Source organism: Cucurbita pepo, chromosome 10 (assembly GCF_057944985.1).
Source record: "Cucurbita pepo subsp. pepo isolate OVF chromosome 10, ASM5794498v1, whole genome shotgun sequence".
Lineage (NCBI taxonomy): Eukaryota > Viridiplantae > Streptophyta > Magnoliopsida > Cucurbitales > Cucurbitaceae > Cucurbita > Cucurbita pepo.
The window spans coordinates 7387890-7402553 of NC_141807.1; the positions used below are offsets into that span (position 1 = coordinate 7387890).

The 14664-nt window shown below is 34.7% G+C and overlaps 1 non-coding gene across 1 annotated transcript; it reads left to right on the plus strand.

Annotated features, from left to right (window-relative positions):
• The first annotated feature begins 12293 nt into the window (after positions 1 to 12293).
• On the plus strand, positions 12294 to 12366 carry TRNAA-AGC (transfer RNA alanine (anticodon AGC)). The gene has a single exon. It is a non-coding gene; the product is annotated as a tRNA-Ala (tRNA).
• Positions 12367 to 14664: the final 2298 nt, after the last annotated feature.

The following is a 14664-nucleotide window of genomic DNA, read 5'->3' on the forward strand; positions in this document are numbered from 1 at the left end:
CATCCTCACACATCTAAATTTTAAGTGAAACACATCCTCTACCCAAGTATTTGATTATTTTCTCTGGAGTGAATTTACATGTAAAAATCATTATTTTTTAAAGTTATCCTCTACCCAAATATTTGATTATTTTCTCTTGAGTGAATTTTAGGTGAAACACATCCTCTACTCAAGTATTTGATTATTTTCTCTTGAGTGAATTTTAAGTGAAAGATTATTTTCTGTTGAGTGAATTTTAAGTGAAACACATCCTCTACCCAAGTACTTGATTATTTTCTCTTGAGTGAATTTTAAGTGAAACACATCTTCTGCCCAAGTAATTGCAAGATGCAAGCTTCACACTAAGAGGAATCAAAGTCCCAAGTATCAACGTCCTTAAGTGTCAATTTTTATTCTCCATCTCAACATAAATTAAATTGATTTTCGTGAAGATATCTATTTATAAAAGCAAAATATCTCATAGTCACAAAAATAAAAATGAGATATAGATACGAGACATAAATATGATACTAAATAGATATGGTAACTGTTAGGATTAGATTTGATTGAGTTATTTGGATTAGATTTGATCTAGTTATTTGAATTAGATTTGATTTAGTCATTCTTCAATTGGATGAGAGATTTCTTCCAGTTCTTCTGATCTTTCGAGTTTTCTTTTTCTGTTACTAACATTTTGGTATCAGAGCCCTGCTCTTTCCAGTTTTCTTTTTCTGTTCCTAACATTTTTGTATCAGACCCATGCCCTAAACTAGTTAAAACTAGAAGCAGCAATCTTCTACGTGTGTCATAATAAAAGTATGTCGATGGAGAGTCCACTTGTGCAGTCTGCTAGAGGAAGGAGTCAAGGTTGTGGAAGCTTTAGAGGCAGAGGAAGGGGACGAGGTAGACAAACCTTCAAGAAGGCCATAGTGGAGTGCTATAACTGTCACAATCTAGGACATTTTCAATGGGAATGTCAAAGCAATACCAGACGAGGCAGACAAACCTTCAACAAGGCCACAGTGGAGTGTTATAACTGTCACAAGCTAGGACATTTTCAATGGAAATGTCAAAGCAAGCAGAAGGAGACAAACTATGCAGCGAGTCAAGAAGAGATGTCACTAATGGCTTACGTGAATATGAATAAGGCCAATATAGAAGATATGTGGTTTCTTGACTCGGAATGTAGCAATCATATGTGTGGGAAGAAGGAATATTTTGCAGATTTTGATGGAAGTTTCAGAGATTCAGTGAAGCTGGGCAACAGCGACAATTAGATTTGATTGAGTTATTTGGATTAGATTTGATCTAGTTATTTGAATTAGATTTGATTTAGTCATACTTCAATTGGATGAGAGATTTCTCCAATTCTTTTTATCTTTCCAGTTTTCTTTTTCTGTTCCTAACAGTAACATGTCATTCTTAAAAAACTAGGACACCGATGTGACAATGATACATTAATTAAAAAGAATTATTTCAAAAAATTTATCAATTTTATATTAGAAATAAATTCATATAAATAAGTTTATATATTTGTATACTTAAAAAAAAGGTTAATGTACGTTTCACTCTCAACATATATTCAAAGTCAAGTGTCTGATAGGATGGATTATAAATTTGTAATGTATCCATTGTATTAACAAGTATTTAGTACATGCCCAACACGTGTCAGATTAGTGACACTAAGTTATTCACATGCTTTCTTTACCCCCATTTAAAGTAGTTTGAAAACTAGCACGTCAAATATTATAATTGACTACCACTTCAATTTTGTGCTTTAAGGAAGGCTATGACCAAAGAGAAATAAAATCCTTAATTTAGTACACGGTAGTAAAGATGGACATGAGAATGAGTTATTCTCATACGGAAAGAGATTTAACCTTAAGTTATATCTCATATCCTCTCTTAACCAATTATTTAGTTTTATTTAGTATGTTTTAGAAAGATACGTCCATCAATAGCAAAAGAAAAATAAAATAACATAAAATAAAATAAATAGAATAGATTAAATTAGCCAAAATTAATGACTAACATAATTATTAAAAAAAAAAAAAAACATAAAGGATGAATTGATTAAATTGGCTAATTGCTAACATAATTGTAAAAAAAATGTAACAAACATACCAAAGTAAGATCAGGAACACAAGTAAAAAAAAAAAACACACACACAAACGGCCAAAAATCAAGATTTGGAAAGTGTTAAACAGTTTTGATATATAGACATTTCAAGACTTTACTCATGCAATATTGCCATGAAATCTAACACTAGAGCATCATACAATTTAGAGAAATGATTGAAATTGATGTCATGTTTATATAGGTTGACTTTAATACAAAGGACAAATCAAACTTTCTTAAGGATAAATTGGGGACACTAGCCTAAGCTAATCAGGTAGGTGGCCTTACGATCCGTATGGTTATATTTGATGTTGACTGTGCCCGTAGTTTTGCAAGTGTCATATATATTGATATGTGTGAAATATTTGTGAATCGATATGCTTATGATATGTTATAATATGTGAATTGTATGATAATACTTACGGTACCATGTGTTCAATGGTATATTTGAGATAGAATACGAGAAGGATGCACTAAACGTAATGTAACGATAGGAGTAAGACATGTTCATGAAACGTTATGGTTTGGTTTCGTATCGAAGTGCTATGGGTATGACAGATTGATAAAAACGATATGGTTACATGGATTCATAAAACAATACGATTAGGTTATGGGTAGAAAGGGATAGGATTATGATAGATTGATAGAACGATAGCGTTACGATACGTTCCTGTAAAGTTTTGACTAAGGTACGTTCAGGTAACGACACAACTATGATATGTCTAAGGACGTTAAGGCTATGATAAATTAGGGAAGGATATAACCACGAAGTTTTTACGATATGATATGATTATGATACGACATGTGAAGGACGGATATATATCCAACAAGTGTCAAAGAGGGACGTGAGAATAAATTATTCTCAAGCTTTCTATACATCGGTCAAAGAGTATTTGATAAGCTTTCAAAATTAAGGGTTTTCTTTGTTCTTCTTCTTTCTCTCTTTTCACGTTTAATTTTTTTTTAAATAGAAAAAAGTTTAATGTGAGAATGAAGAAGTTAGAAAGGAGAAAGAAATGAATGTAATAAAACTTTTCCGTCGGTAGGAATGAAAATGGTGAATGGGTCCTTGACGATAGTCGACAGCTATACTCTTGTTTTGGATGTAAGTGATGATTATCAGCAATATGAGTTATGTCAATACCACACCGTTATCAAGAGGAAGTAAAGTAGAGTAGAATAGATCAAGCGATCCATTTGTTGAGAGTACTGAAAGAGGCATACAAGTAAGAATGTTGGATATAATTACTCTTTCACATCTGAGGGATGAGTCTCATAGATCCAACTACAATATCAAAAAAACTTCGGGTGGTAGTGATTGCTTGCATTGGTAGCTCCGTGGTATCCCAGACAAATGTAACATGATTTTTCTTGCTCAAATATAGCTTCATTTGTCTTAAAAGTTCACTTTTGAGTAATCGTGGAAGGCTTCTTAATTTGCAGCCTTTGGTGAAGATGATCACTCCGAGGTGGGTTTGTTAGTGAAGATGCAATTATATAATCAGGGTTTTATATCAATGGTTCCATTTATATCTATAAATGAAATTTGTGGTGTATTTTTTGGAAATTCAACAATAATCATCGATTATTTGGTTACCATTCTAAAGAAATTCAACTTTCGACCTTTTGTGAATGCTCAAAGCTACGTGCAAAGTACTGTCGATTATAATCCATAATACTCACCGACTCGAAATTGAGGTTTGTTCATGTTTGAAAATGTGACAAACCAAAAGACAAGATGCTAATTAATATTGTTTGTGATTGTTGTTGTGAATTCTTCGTCTTTGAATACATATATTTGTTGGCTTATGAACTTTTCCCTCCTTTAAAAATATTATTTTTTTAGTTCGGGCCTAATTTCATAATAGGCGATTGAATCACAATATTGCAATATTTTAAGTTAATTTTAAGATTAAAGGTCTATGAATAAAGTAATTACCACAAGTTCTTTTTATGCATCTTATTTTGATCTAGCACATAAATGCTTCCTAATTATTTTATTTATTTTTTTATGAATTAGGTTATGAAGATCATTTGAATTATAAACACTTTAATTCAAACAATATTTAATGACTAATCATTTTAATATTTATACTCAAATATACTAACAAGTACTAGTAACACTAGTCTCAATGACTTAAAGAATACAACTATTATCTTGAATTATAAAGAATTTAATTCCAACCTATTCTAATGGACAAACGCTTTATTAGACTCTAATGTAAGATTTCACTTCATCAATTTAAGTAGCGTTCAACTACAACTATAAATATCAAATTCTTAAGTATTCATGAACAAAATCGGCCTAACAATGTCTCTTGGAACTATTTACCAAAGGTGTTAGAATGAGCCGTGTGGAAGGGTTGCCTTTAGATGCTTTAGTACCAATTAAGGATGTGAATATCCTAGTAGTGCAGAATGCAGGAAGGTTCGTAGTTGAAAAGAATAACGAGAATATTAGACATCATTTCATCTACAAGCGTGTGGTGAACGGTCTGGTTGGTATGACTAGAGAATGTCGTCCTCGCAGAATTTATATTATTGTGATAGAAGTTATAAATAACGATGATATTCCATGGTCTTTTATTACAAAGCTGCAGAACTTTCTTTTTGTGCATGTGATATATCCATCGCCACCTACTCATAAGCTCTCATCTTTTAAAGAAGTTCTCGAGTTCCTTGTCCACAAGTAGCAATACAACTACTAGAATGCTATCTCTACTTATAATAAGCCCTCTCTCTCTCTCTCGAAATATATGTGTGTGTTTGTGGATGTATTACTCTCTTTTATTAATGAAATATGGCATAGTCATAATGATATTATGAGTATCTTTTCTATCCCTCCCTTCCTTATCGCTATATAAAGAATATGAAGATTATAAGTAAAAGTGTACAAGTAATTTGTTACTTTTGAACTTAAAATGCTTATAATTCAATTTATCTTTGTTATCAACAATAATTATCAAACGGTATATAATTTTTTCCAAGTAAGGTCGCTTCTCATTCCCTGTATGATATCATAACACAAAATCGAGCGGAAGGGTTAACGATAAAATGATAACAAAAACCCATTCGTCGAACTAACTATAAAGGAAGGGTTGGTTGGAAACCATGTCTATACTTCTTTGCTTTAATCACAGGTAACTAAAGATATATAAGAACAACAAAATATGGCAAGCCCAGTCAAAACATAAACAATTTCTTGCCATGTTATAGTTAATAAATATGGTATGCACAAAGATCCGACGTCACACTTCATGATCCGTCGTCCATATCGTCCTTTGGTCCAATTCTGTCAAGCAAATGTTGCAGCAAGCAAAGAGTTTTTAATAAGTTCGCTATTGCAAAGAGCTCGGTTTAAGGCACAAATGTCTCTGATGTGAAAGGCGCACCAATTCAACGAGATTTAAGTAACCATGAATAAGACACATGATACAACTTGTAAACGAAACGATGTCCATGACTCTTGTTATTTTCTTCCACTACAAACCTTCTAGCCTCCTACACTTTTTTGTCATTGACATCCTCAATTGAAATTATAATTGAAGTTTACGAATCGAAGAGAAAGTGGATCTGAGTTCTACACGATTTCATTAGCTTCGCTTGCCTACGGTACTTTCATTTAGGATGTGCAACAATACGGTCATCTCTCAACCGTGTATAGAGAATTTCTTGATCATTTCCTTGGCGGATAACACAAATGAAATCGCTTCCCTGACCGCCCATCTTATGAGTCCATTCTTGTCTTGTTGGTTTGTGTACTATTTTATACCTCTCTCGATTGATAGAAAGACGTTCGGGAGCTGGGAGGGCCTATCGTGAGGGAACTTTCCTTTTCACGGTAGGCAAAGGTAAAGCGGGAGATGCATATGTCCACGGTGATCAAGGCAGAGCGACTCCGTCTTTAAAAGATGTTGGTTTTATCGAAACTGTTAGATCCGCTTTCGTTAAAGAAAAAATAGGAGCTCTTGGTTTGGCTGATGTCGATTCGTATGGCAATGTGGACTCGACTCAAGATGAGGATTCCGCTTTTCATACTGCTGCTATGAGCCGAAAGAGCTGGTAAGCTATCTCTCTAAAAGAAAGAAAAAAGCACGTACGCATTGACCTTGTTACAAGGGGCGGGGGCCAGCCAAAGAAGGTCCGTCGGACTAGGTTAGGACCCTTGATCCGGTTCAGCTAGGTTATTCCATGCGAGAATGTATGCGTATCGGTATCCTCTTTAGAACCGGTTGCTTCCTCTTTTTATTTATACGTTTGGAGAAACCTGCTAAGCCCGCCTTTCTAATCAGGTGTGATTCAATCTTTCAGCTCAAACTTTCCTATCGTCCGACGGAAAAGGTAGGAGTAGGACTACCTTTTCATTGCCCGAGCCAAGGGATCATTCAGTTTCTACCAAAAAGTTCACTATCTATTAGTTGCAGTAATCGAATGTATTTCTCATTTCATGTTAGCTCCTCTAAGAGCTTTCTGGTCTGTAGTAGACGAAACCTTGGACTTCTATTGAACTTATAGCATTACCTGGTGAGCTCGTCGTTGAGAGTTGGCCTTACAGGAGATCGAGCAGCCTTTCTTTCCCTACGTGGTATGCTTTCCCGCTTATCGTGCAACTAGCCAACTAGCCAAAGAGAGAGGGAGAGGGATCATGTCAATCAATTTATATGTGCATTTTGTTCGTCCTGTACTTGTCTGCTTAGCTTTCTTACCCAACATCTTCGGTTTCCCCTGAACCAAGAGGTCCTGCTTATCCATACCCAACAGTCACACTTTCAGCCGAAAGACTGATTTTTTTCATAAAGTCGGTTCATAGATCAAGAAAGAATGAAGCTGCTTACAGGGATGGTTACGCGATACATCTTTTAATACTTGCCTTTTATTTAACCCTGCTATCAACCTAGCCATTCTCGCTTGTTGCTTTAAGGGGTCTCCCCACTGTTGATTACTCGGATTGGTTCTCGAGTCCCTGTGCCAAAAAGGATGGGCGAGTTTGGTTTAAGTGTTCATCGATTGGGTGGATCCATATGCTCCGAGGGGGGGGGGGGGGGTTGAGACGAGGTGTAGCGCATTCTAGTCAGCGCATCTGTTTTGGGTATGTTGTCCGCTAAAGGTTTTAGAAAAGGGGGTACAAATTTTCTACATAGGTCATCTGTGGTCACAATTCTTTTAAGGAAGATGCTCCAAAATAATCGGTGAAGAATAGCCTTTAAAGAAGTTTCAGAGAGCAAAAAGAGGCAGAATAGAGAATAGGAGTGAGTCGTGCAAGAAAGAAGGAACTAGTAGGTTTAATTTGGGTTTGTTTGAACTAAAAAACGAACAAAAAATTTTCAAACGAACCCAAATTTAAGACTCATTAGCCCAAAGTCCATATGTGGTAAAAAAAATAAACCTTCCGTGGCCCAACCCTTATTTACAGTCCGCATCCAACCATTTCTTTTTCAACCTACACGTATGCTCCAGGCCAAACTCACGTAACTAGTCAGAAGATGCGGCCCACAACTGAACGGAAGACAAGTGTCACAATCGCACTCTTGCAGTAGTGAGACTTGCAGTAGTGAGACAATGATTATGTGACATTTGTTCTAATCCAATGAACAAGTCAACCATGCAAAATTTAGACTAAACGAACAATAGCAGTGTATGCTCGAATCACGTTTAGAAGAAATATTTTAGAAAACTTGAGCGAGGAAATACGTTAAAAACAATTTCAAATAAAGCAATGTTATAAGCTAAAAGTGAAGAAACAACAACTTGTCACGTTCTCCTATAGTACATTTTGGGACATTTTAGTCCTGATGGGTGTAGATATGATTTTGAGAACTAATTATACACCCCGTATTGGCAAAACAATAATAATAAAGACCTATCTAAGATGAAACCAAGTAAAACATGTTTGGAATGAGCATGCCACCATGAACCACAAATCGTTTACAAGAATAGCTGAGAAATCTAACATGCAGCCACAGGAAAAATGTCTCGGCCAATCATGACCGCGACATCTGCCCTTACACAATTTGTCAATATCTCTCTCAACCGTCTCTTCATAAACTCAACGTTGTAGAATGAGGCTGACTTTAGGTCTCGCGACGCGCTTCTAGATGATCTTAGTATTGAGGAGTCTTTTCCAACCTACTAGGAGCTATTGAAAATCACTTATCGGTTTGTTAACTCTTCAAGTCTTCTCTGTTGGTGTCTTTTCTACTTTCTTCGCTTGAAACAATTTCTTCTTTGCATGACGTCATACCACCTGCTGTTACTTGATGTTTTCTTGGTCAGAATAATAACGTTTCAAGTCACTGACGGATGAAGAGAAGGGTCGACCACGATAATTTCAAAGCAGTCTTTGGTTCTTGTTGCTTTGAACTCAAAGTTGCTTTGAAATTATCGTGGTCGACCCTTCTCTTCATCCGTCTGGATGGTATTTTTGGGTGAACATGTGTTGCTTTAGTGGTTTATTTTGTCTCCCTTCTTCAGTCGTGGTGTTGACTTGGTGTCTCTGCCAAGCATTTGAGTGATTAGTGACAAGAGCCTTTAGAGGTCAAATAAACCCGACTGTGAACATGCCATTTTGCTATTTGTAGAATTCAACTAGCTCAGGCTCAGCCGCATGACATCTATTTGTGGTAGGTGACATAAAACTAATCTTGTGATTATCTCTCTTGGTGGGGTTAAAACCCAATATCTGACCTTCTTGTTTTGGGTCGTGGTGTTCATGTAGTGGCAATAAAGTTTTTGTTGAGGTTGGCACACTTAAGCTCCCCCTTTTCAAATACAACAATGGCAGCAAGTGTAGATTCATCATGGCTAAGATTCTTTCTCAACTGTACTATCGTCATCATTTTCACCCCGCTTGGTTGATGGATGTTTGTCTGAATGATCCTTGGGTTAGATTCCATTACTACTAGGCATTTTGCTAGGGGCATGTAAATGACTTTGTGTTCTAGGAGGATGTCAATCCCTAATTATTTGGGCTCTAGAATGTTGGATATGAAGGCTGACTATTTATACTAAAAATCCGATAGAGATATATATACTAAATAATTATATATAGTAGGCGGTTACATATAGTGAAGCTATATATAATAAACTGAAATTATATGTATACCCATTAGTCAGTGCTTCCTAAATGTACATTTCTCATTCTCCATATCCTCTCTTTGCATAACAGAAGTCATTAATACAAAATCATTAGTCAATATTTTTTCTTACATTTTCTCTATCATGTTCTTTGTGTTCATTTAGATCAAGTGTGTGCGTTGTTGTGTGATTCTAATAACTGGTATCAGAGCGAGGAGAGATTCACCACGATCTGTGAAGATGGAAAGTTCAAAGACTGAAATTGAAAAGTTTGATGGATTCGATATCAGTTTCTAGAAGATGCAGATTGAAGATTATCTGTACGAAAAAGATATTCAGGAACCCATTTTGGGGGTGAAGCTGGATACCATGACCACGGAGGAGTGGAAGCTCAAGGATTGTCACGCCGTAGGGTTAATCTGGTTGACGCTGCCAGGGAACCAAAGAAAGTGGGATTGGAAATGGTCCATACAGATGTTTGGGGACCATCTCCAGTTTCTTCATTTCTAGTACAAAAATTTCATGGATTAGAGGTCTCGCCCTGTGCAACGACAATTACTCTATGAAATAATGAGCGGAGATATTTTTCATTTTCACAATTACTGATGACGGGAGGTTTATGATTTTTTAATTTAAGAATCGTGGGGATGTAGCTCAGATGGTAGAGCGCTCGCTTCTGATGTGGAAAGTACGGAGATCGATATCTTGCATCTCCAAATGAATCGATCACTAAATATATTATTTCTTTTCAATTTTTTCTTATTTACGACATAATGAGCAGGGATGGTTTTTCATGTCACTATTATTGATGACGAGACGTTTAGGATTTTGTGACGTGAGAATCGTGGGGATGTAGCTTAAATGGTAGACCGCTTGCTTTGCATGCGAGTGGTACGGGGATAGATACCACACGCATCTCCAAAATAAAACTATCTATTATTAAATATATTATTGAAAATTATTTCTTTTCAATTTTTCCTTATTCATGATAGGTTGAGTAGCGATATTTCTTCATTTTCACTATTATTGATGATGAAAAATTTAGGGTTTTGTGATGCAAGAATTGTGGGGATGTAGCTTCGCTTAGCATAAGAGAGGTACGACTTAGCATATGAGAGGTACGAGGATCAATACCTCGCATCTCCAAAAGAAACTATTTATTATTAATATTTTATTTCAATTCAATATTTTCTTATTTATGACATAATATGCAGAGATACTTTTTCATTTTCACAATTATTGATGAAGGGACGTTTAGGGTTTTCTGATGTAAGAATCGTAGGGATGTAGTTCAAATGGTAGAGCGTTAATTTCCCATGTGGAAAGTACGGGGATCAATACCTAAAATACCTTGCATCTCAATTGAATCGATTACTAAATATATTATTTCGTTTCAATTTTTTCTTATTTAGGACATAATGAGTTGGGTTAGTTTTTCATTTTTCACTATTACTGATGTCGAGATGTTTAGGACTTTGTAATATAATAATTGTGGGGATATAGCTTAGATGGTAGAGCACTCGCTTTGCATGCGAGAGGTATGGGGATCAATACCCTGCATCTCTATATTTTCTTTATTTTCACTATTATTGATGATGGGTAATTTAGGGTCTATTTTCTTCATTTTCACTATTAGAATTGTGAGGATGTAGCTTAGATGGTAGAGCTCATTTAGCATGTTAGAGATTTAGCATGTTTGAGGTAAAGGGATATACCTCATAATTTAGGGTCTATTTTCTTCATTTTCACTAGAGCTCATTTAGCATGTTAGAGATTTAGCATGTTTGAGGTAAAGGGATATACCTCATAATTTAGGGTCTATTTTCTTCATTTTCACTATTAGAATTGTGGGGATGTAGCTTAGATGGTAGAGCTCATTTAGCATGTTAGAGATTTAGCATGTTTGAGGTAAAGGGATATACCTCATTTCCAAAAGAAACTATTTGTTATTAATATTTTACTTCTATTCAACCTTTCCTTATTTATGACATAATTAGTGGAGATATTTTTTCATTTTCACTAGAATTGATGACGGGACATTTAGGGTTTTTTGATATAAGTATTGTGGGAATGTAGCTTAGATGGTAGATTGCTTGCTTAGCATGCAAGAGGTACGGGGATCGGATCGATACCCCATATCTCCTAAAGAAACTATTCGTTATTATTATTTTATTTCTATTCAATTTTTTCTTATTTATGACATAATGAATAGCGTTATTTTTTTATTTTCACTATTATTGATGACGAGATGTTTAGGATTTTGTGACGTAAGAATCTTGAGAATATAGCTTAGATGTAGAGCGTTTGCATCCCATGTGAGAAGTACTGGGATCAATACCATGCATCAACAAAGGAAACGATTACTAAATATATTAGTTCTTTTAAATTTTTCCTTATTAATTTAAATTTTTCCTTATTAATGACATAATGAGCGGGGATAGTTTTTCATTTCAATATCATTGATGACGGGAAGTTTAGAGTTTTTTGATGTAAAATCGTGGGATTGTAGCATGCGAGAGATACGGGGATCGATACCTCGCATCTCCAAAAGAAACTATTCGTTATTACTATTTTATTTCTATTCAATATTTCCTTGTTTATGACATAATGAGTAGCGATATTTTTCATTCTCACTATTATTCATGACGAGACGTTTAGGGTTTTGTGACGTAAAAATTGTGGAGATGTAGCTTAGATGGTAGAGCGCTCGCTTTGCATGCGAGTTGTACAGGGATTGATAACCCGCATCTCCAAAAGAAAGTATTTAATTTGTTATTATATTTTTTTATTTTCACACTTATCGATGCCCCCGCATCACCAAACCAAACTATTTGTTAATAATATTTTGATATTTTTTTATTTTCACTATTATTGATGATGGGACATTTAGGGTTTATGATGTAAAAATCTCTGGGATGTAGTTCAGGTTGTCGAGCGCTCGCTTTGCATGCGAGCGGTACGGGGATCGATACCCCGCACCTCCAAAAAATAAGACTAACTATTATTAAATATATTATTTCTTTTTAATTTTTACTTATTCATGACATGTTGGGTAGCAATATTTCTTCATTTTCACTATTATTGATGATGGAAAATTTAGGATTTTGTGATACAAAAATTGTGGGGATGTAGCTCAGATGGTAGAGCGCTCGCTTAGCATGCGAGAGGTACAGGGATCGATACCCCGCATCTCCAAAAGAGAAATTATTTTTTTAAGTATGAGTTAATTTAACATGTTATGTATCCGTGGGTACGAGAGAAAAAGAAAAGATACTTATATAAGGATTATTATATCATTATGGCTATGCCATTTTTATAGATAAAAGAGAGTAATGTCCCACAAGCACATATAGAGAAAATCATTATGGCTATGCCATTTTTATAGATAAAAGAGAGTAATGTCCCACAAGCACATATAGAGAAAATCATTATGGCTATGCCATTTTTATAGATAAAAGAGAGTAATGTCCCACAAACACATATAGAGAAAGGACTCCAAAAGAGAAATTATTTTTTTAAGTATGAGTTAATTTAACATGTTATGTATCCGTGGGTACGAGAGAAAAAGAAAAGATACTTATATAAGGATTATTATATCATTATGGCTATGCCATTTTTATAGATAAAAGAGAGTAATGTCCCACAAGCACATATAGAGAAAGGAAAGATACTTATATAAGAATTATTATATCATTATGGCTATGCCATTTTTATAGATAAAAGAGAGTAATGTCCCACAAGCACATATAGAGAGAGGACTTATTGTAAGTAAAGAAAGCAATCTAGTAGTTATACTGCTACTTGTGAAGAGGGAATTTGATGAATTCCTCAAAAGATAAGAGCTTATAGGATGACGGTAGCGTCCGATGCATATGACGAAACTTCTTCACAATTGCAATATCTAACCAATTTATATTATTGTCATTTATAGCTTCTATCACAATACTATAAAATTTGGGGTCAAAGCCTATATGGGACTGAAAAGACCATTCACCACACGCTTGTAAATTAAATTATATCTACCACCTCTGAAATTTTCCATGGCAAACCTTCCAACAGCTTTCACTTCTTCATCATTGACATCCTTAATTGGAACTAAATTTTAAGGCAAATCTTCTCCACGACTCACTTTGTAACATTTTTATAGATAGTTTCAACAAACTTACTTTGCTCGTGAATACTTTGGAGTTCAATATTTATAGTTGGAGAACGCTATTCAAATTGATATGGTCGAATCTTACAACAAGGTCTAATTGAGCCTCACTGTATTAGGAGATAGCCTCAAATCAAATTCTTTAGTTTGGACAATGGTTGCATTGTTTTAGTCAAACAACCGAGACTAGTGTATTACCAATAGTATAAACATTTTGTACGTGTATTTTCTTACATATTAACAATTGTATACAAATAATAATTAAATTTATGAGTAGAAGTTTGGATGAAGTTTTATTAAATAGGTACTAAAATTATATCTAAAAATATATAAGATTTTTATTTTTTATTTTTTTTATATACATTTAGGAGAACAAAACAAAGATTCAAGAAGACGTCATTCCTGCCATGTTTAAGTTTTATTCTTTCTTATTTCTCGAAGATTAAAAAAAAAAAAAGTTATCCTCTCTCAAATATGGTTCGTTATTTGATTATTTTCTCTTGAGTGAATTTTAAGTGAAACACATTCTCTACTCAAGTAATTGCAAGATGCAAGCTTCACACCTAGAGGAATCAAAGTCCCAAGTATCAACGTTCTTAAGTGTCAATTTTTATTCTCCATCTCAACATAAATTAAACTTATTTTCGTGAAAATATCTATTTATAAAAGCAAAATATCTCAGAGTCACAAAAATAAAAATGAGATAGAGATACGAGACATAAATATGATACCAAATAGATATGATAAATGTAAGAATTAGATTTGATCGAGTTATTTGGATTAGATTTTATCTAGTTATTTGAATTAGATTTGATCGAGTTATTTGGATTAGATTTTATCTAGTTATTTGAATTAGATTTGATTTAGTCATTCTTCAATTGGATGAGAGATCTCTCCCGATTCTTCTGATCTTTCCAGTTTTCTTTTTCTGTTCCTAACATTTTGGTATCAGAGTCATGCTCTAAACTAGTTAAAACTAGAAGCAGCAGTCTTCTACGTGTGTCATAATAAAAGTATGTCAATGGAGAGTCCACTTGTGCAGTCTGCTGGAGGAAGAAGTCAAGGTCGTGGAAGCTTTAGAGGCAGAGGAAGGGGACGAGGCAGACAAACCTTCAACAAGGCCATAGTGGAGTGCTATAACTATCACAAGCTAGGACATTTTCAATCGGAATGTCAAAGCAATACCAGACGAGGCAGACAAACCTTCACAAGGCCATAGTGGAGTGCTATAACTGTCACAAGCTAGGACATTTTCAATGGAAATGTCAAAGCAATACCAGACGAGGCAGACAAACCTTCAACAAAGCCACAGTGGAGTACTATAGCTGTCACAAGCTAGG